Source organism: Chamaea fasciata, unplaced genomic scaffold (assembly GCF_029207755.1).
Source record: "Chamaea fasciata isolate MVZ Bird 193981 ecotype frontalis unplaced genomic scaffold, bChaFas1.0.hap1 SCAF_5, whole genome shotgun sequence".
NCBI lineage: Eukaryota > Metazoa > Chordata > Aves > Passeriformes > Sylviidae > Chamaea > Chamaea fasciata.
The window spans coordinates 6231471-6237470 of record NW_027094090.1 but is presented as its reverse complement, the minus strand read 5'-3'; positions in this window follow the sequence as shown (position 1 = coordinate 6237470).

Here is a 6000-nt window from a genome sequence, read left to right as displayed (position 1 = left end):
CAGCACCAATTTCTCATCTGAACTACTGCACTTCTGCTGGAAAAGCTTCTGTGATTGAGAAGGGCTGAAAGTCACTTTTTTCCTTGTTCTACAGCAGCCTCTTCTGTCCTGAATCTCTGTAACACACTCATCCTGCCACAGTGCCTCCTCTTTCCCCAGGTTCCTTCCAGCCTGGAAATGGGTGGGAGAAAACCACTTGAGGAGCTCCTGTTGCTGAGAGAGACCCCTGCAGTGAGCACAGAGCACAAGGGAGAACCTCCTGCCCAGGGAGGACCTTCTGCAGTCAGAAGTCCTTGCTGAGGAAGCCTCAGGAGAAGATGCCTCAGCAGCAGCAGCACACGAAGGTGTTCCCTGGCTCCAGAGGTTCCCAGTGGCTGGGTAATGCCATTCCAAACAGAAACCTGCTTCCCCAGCTATAAATGTCAGACACCAGACTGATGGTTAGACATGGCACTTGCAGGTGTCTAGAACAAGTCAGGTTAATTTATTTCAGGGCTGAGTCCTGTTTTTCTCTTATATTAAATTTAAAGTGGGCTTTGCAACCATGAAGTCAATACAGCCCTGATCTCCTGACGCATGAAAGCCGTAGGCTGAATAACTTATTAGCACCCTCAGTAATGAAAAACACGTCAGTATTTAGGACTAACACAGATTTCCTAATGAAAAAAATATATGTGAACAGCATTTGCAGCCATGTGCTCAAGGTAATAATTAAGGAGAATTATCTTGCTATATGTATTAAAACAACATAATTGAAGATTATGTGTCCATATTAAAGAGAAGCAGATAATCTTTTGCTTAGGAAATTAACAACAACTGCAGTAACTGATTCCTTACCTGAAAGGATCTCAGGCTGAATAAGAAAAATGGGAACCAAATGCCCAAATATTACATACCAGTTTCTGTTTCCACCTTAGACCCCAGTGTGGAGCAAACTCCATCCTTGGGCAGTGCTCCAATTTCCTCCTCGAATGCACATGGCAGAGGCTGTGTACAGTGGGGGTCTCAGATGTTCATGGATTTATGAAAAAATCCTATTTTAGGAAAAAGTTTTATGAAAAACCCTTTTTCCTAAAACACCAGGAGAAACGCTGAGTGTGATCTGAGGAGCCAGATGTAAAAAACTGGTTGTTACTGATTGCCAAGGTATTTAAGATGTCGAATATTTTATTAAGAAATCCTTGATGCTTCTTTAACTGCTTAGCCGGTAAATAAATCACAGGCACTGGAAGGAGGCATCATCAATCACTGCTTGGGGCTATACAGGCCTGACTGGTGAAAAAGCAGCAATTAGCACTTATTAATTAGCACTTATTTCCAAGTCTTCTCCATGAAAAAGGGTCATCCAAAGCAAGTTAAAAGTGTCCAATGTCGAAGTTCTTTGACAGTTTAATGTTTCTGACTCAAACTCATTTGCAGTTTACCTGCAAGGTGGCAGAATGTAGGCAGGGCCTGTGCAGACTTGGGTTTGGGGGTTTATTTCTATAGTGACTCATAAAAGAAATTTGTGCTGAAGGTGTTCCTGCCCTCAGGGCACTTGCAATGGATTTGCACATATTTCTCATGGATTCCCACACATTTCTCATGGATTCATTACTCACTGCTACAGAAACCACCACTGCAGCTTTTCCTTCAGGAAGGGGCTTTCAGAGCATCTTACCCCTGCCCATCTGATGCCCATCTCGCCATCAAGCTTCTGCTTTTATGATATTTAATATGTTTAAGAAAGCTCTTGATCGATTTAAGTTTAAAATGGAGATCCATGATGTATGATTCCATCATACTTTTTCTTTGTTGTTGTTCCTTTCTGGGGGTATTCACACTCCAAAGAACACCAAATCCCAAAGGGCAAACATTTTGAAACAGGGGCCTTTGAGTACGACACTTCCTCCCTCTACATGCATGATCCCATCCCGCATCTCCTTTTCAAAAGATCTGCTATCCCTTTCCCAGGTGTATGCAAGTACAAAGGATACCAGATGAGCTTTCTTCCCCTTGCCGTGAGATGAGAGAGAAAAACCTGTCTCCAGACGATCAGAATCTGTCACCGAGCCCACCGGGTCTTTTGGGAGCTCAGTGATGCCAATCAAATGGTTTCTATGAGAGACAAGCTGCTATTCCTGGACTCTGGATGACTTCTTGCTGTGGATCATCGCCTCCTGGAAAAGGGAGAAAACCCAAATCCAACTCCAGTGCTGGAGCTGAACTTCCCTTCCCAGCCCTGTGCACTGAGAAGGGCTGAACTAGCACATCCCCAAAAGAGATAGGAAAGCACCAGGGCTTCCACCTGGAGTCAGTGAAATCAAGCATGGATTCCTCTTTGAAAGGGCATGTGGCATCCCTAGGTGAGAACTGAAGTTTGGGGAGGGTTGTCTCGCTGGATAAAGCAGAAATTTTCCCACCACATGGAAAGTGAGGGAATAGGATCAGGAAGGGTCTCAAGTAAGACTGAGCATAATCAGCATTATTCCTGCAGATTCCCCAAGATGTCTTTGTAGCTTGCATTAGGACTGGGATTATTTTCTCCACTGAGGGCTCTCACTGCTCATCTTTGCTATGTATTGGCTGATTTCTTTTAGCAACAACACAGAGCTCAGTCCCTTTTCCCACACTGAAGAAGTCCGATTTTGCCTTTTCTAATGAATCACATTTTCTTGTGATAACAATGAGTTATTCCATGAGCAAAATTCTCCCAGAGAAGAAAGTCCTTCCTGACCCTGGACCCAGGGTACAAGTGGCCAAGTGCGTGCTGAAAAAGCAGCAGGCAATAATTAGCCAAAACTCTCATTGAAGTGCCCAAGCAGCCCTGGATGGGAAGAAACATGAATTTGAGGAACAGCAGGGACTGGAGGCAGCTTTTAGTACACAAAACCAGGACACAAGGGGCATCTTGCTGTTACAGAAGCAGCAGGCAATAATATGGAAAACACAGCTCGAGAAGGGTCCCTTCTACCCTGCACAGGCCTTCAAAGATGGTATCACAGGGCAAGCTGTTCCTTCTGGGATTAGAACCTGGCATCCAGTGCAGTTAGAAAAACATGTTTCATGATTACAGTAGTTTTTTCTAAGCAACTTGAGTTCAAAGTTGTCCACCATTTCTAGAGTGCTCCTTGGAGAAATCTGGCACTAGAGCGTCTCTCCTGTGAGGAAAGGCAGAGAGGGCTGGGAGTAATCCATGTACAGAAGAGAAGGCTCAGGGGGATCTTATGAATCTACAGAACTATGGAAAGTGAAATATGAGTCAACAATGTGTTCTGGCAGCCAGGAGGGCCAACCATGTCCTGGGATACTTTGGGCACAGCATCACCAGACAGGTAAGGAAGCAGATTGTCCTTCACTCTGCTCTGCTCTGAACTGGGGCAGCCTCACTTCAAGTCCTGGGGGCAGTTTTGGGCACCACAATGTAAGAAGGACTATCAAATTATTCAAGTGTGTCCAGAGGAGGGTGACCAAGATGGCGAAAGGTCTGAAGGGCAAGACTTGGTTTGTTCAGCTTGGAGGAGAGTAAGGAGAGACTTCACGGTCTGTACCTCTCTCATGGGAGAAGGTGGAGGCGCTGGTCCCCCCTCTCTGGTGACCAGCAACAGGACATGAGGTGATGGGAAGAAGCTGCATTGGGGATTCTGTCCAGTGTGAACTCTGAGAAAAACGGTTCTTCACTGAGCAGGTGGTCGGGCACTGGAAGAGGCTCCCTGGGGAAATGCTCACAGCACCAAGCCTGACAGCATTCAAGGAGGGTCCGCACGATGATCTCAGTCAGACAGTTTAGCTTTAGGGAGTCCTCTGAGGCACAGGGAGCCAAACTCAATGATCCTTATGAATCCCTTCTAACTTGAATTATTCTGTGATTCTTCATTCAATCCTGGCTGCTCTCCAATGACCAATGTACTTCTTGAAACATTGTGCCCAAAGTGACACATCTCACTACACCATCCTCTCATCAAACAAAATAACCTCATTTTTTCCATCCCTCTCTCCTGCTAGCCCAGAATGACACCTGCCTTTATCCTCCCCCAACAGCTTATTATCACCTTGCATTTAATGGTCTCTACTGTAACTTATCCACTCCCACTGCACTGCTGCTCTGCCAGCTCTCACCCATTTATACTCAAATGTCGATTTCTCTTCCTAACTACAGCTTTTTGCACTCTCCTTTATCAAATTCCTTCTCCTTATTTCAGGCCATTTTCCCTGTGTATTATGGCCATTTCAAATTCTGATACAAACCTCCAAAGTGCCTGAGTGTATTCTCAAGTCACTGCCAACCATGGATTTTTATACAGGCTATTTATTTCATTGCTCCAGCCATTAATGAAGCTATGGAAAAATACAGACACTGAAATAAAATGTATGGTGGTCTCACAAAGCCCTCTCTGGCTTCAAACCAATAGCTATTCCAAGTGCAATTTTTCTGCTAAATTGTGTTAATTTGCTTCATTTCTTCTTTCCCTTGAAAAAGGAAAAAGAGCATAGTGAGGCAAAGAAAACATTAACAGCATCAGTTTTCTCTGAATCATCTGTCATTTTTTCTCCATCCACTCATTTTTTCACACTTAATCATGTGCCTTTCCTTCAGATTTCTGCAGTTTTCATTTTGATTGATCCTTATAAGCCCCTGCTGTGCCATTTTCCCTTCACATTAGGACACTGCTGACGGGCCATTAAAAAAGCACCTCTCCTCAGTTATCCCACCCACTTCTCCCAAATGGATCCAGGCATCGACACCCACACTTACCAAAACTGCCTTTTGAGGTCCTTATTCTGCTTCTCTCATCTCCCTGCTTTCTCCAGAGCACCAAATGCCAACTCCACAGCCACTTCCACCTGAATTACTTCTGACTTTTAAAGTTTTAAGCTTCAAATAAGCCTGACTGCAACCCAGAACAGTTAATTCTAGAATAACAATACCCTGTACCTTCTGAAATACAAACTGTCCTCTGGAAAAAATTCCATTAACTCTCTGTCTTTTCAAGTCTTCCCATGTTAGGTAACAGATTCTAAAGTATTGTTTGGAAATACAAGCGGATGAAAAATTGAGCACAAGCTGGCCATATGCACTTCCAGCCCAGAAAGCCAAATGTGTCCTGGGCTGCATCCCCAGCACTGTGGGCAGCAGGTCAAGGCAGGGGGTTCTGTCCCTCTGCTCTGCTCTGGTGAGACCCCACCCGCAGTGCTGCATCCAGTTCTGGAGTCCCCAATACAGGAAAAAACCAGACCTGTTGGAGCAAATCCAGAGGAAGGCCACAAAAATGATCCCATGGCTGGAACACCTATCCTTTGAGGAAAGGTTGAAGGAAGTGGGGAAAGCTGGGAGAAGCTCTGGGTAGACCATATTGCAGCCTTTCAGTACTTAAAAGGGGCTTATAGGAAACAGACTTTTACCAGCGGCTGTAGTGACAGAACAAAGGGCAGCAGCTTTAAACTGAGAGAGGATCGCTTTAGACTGACATTAAGGAAGAAATTTTTCATTATAAAGTTGGTGAGACACAGGAACAGGGTGCCCAGAGAAGTTGCCCCATTCCTGGAAGTGTTTGAGGACTAGAAGACATTTACCAGTCCTTTCCAACCCAAACCATTCTGTGATTTCCAAGCTTTGGAAATACACTGTAGGTGTTCAGCATGGTGCCTCCAGCCTTTCCTGAGCGACAATCTGGGATCCAGTGCTGCCGTTTATCTCCCAAAGTCACTGAAATGCACATCAATCATTTCTGACACATCCTGACGCTGAGCTCCTCCTGTGTATTCCTCACACTGGTGTACAGACGTTTTAGCTTCACATGTTCACTCTCTCTCCTGGATATTACAGTCCCAGCTCCCATGAATAATTCATTTACATCAATGAAGTGCTACAGTCTGTCAGGATAGTTTCACAGCAGAAGCCAAGACAGAACCCAAAATTTCAAGCCCCTTCATCTGGATCTGAGCCCTAAAGACCAGCAACAACCATTGATTATTCTTTCTCTTTTGAACAGAAATGCTGTTTAGGAGCCACAAATCTCT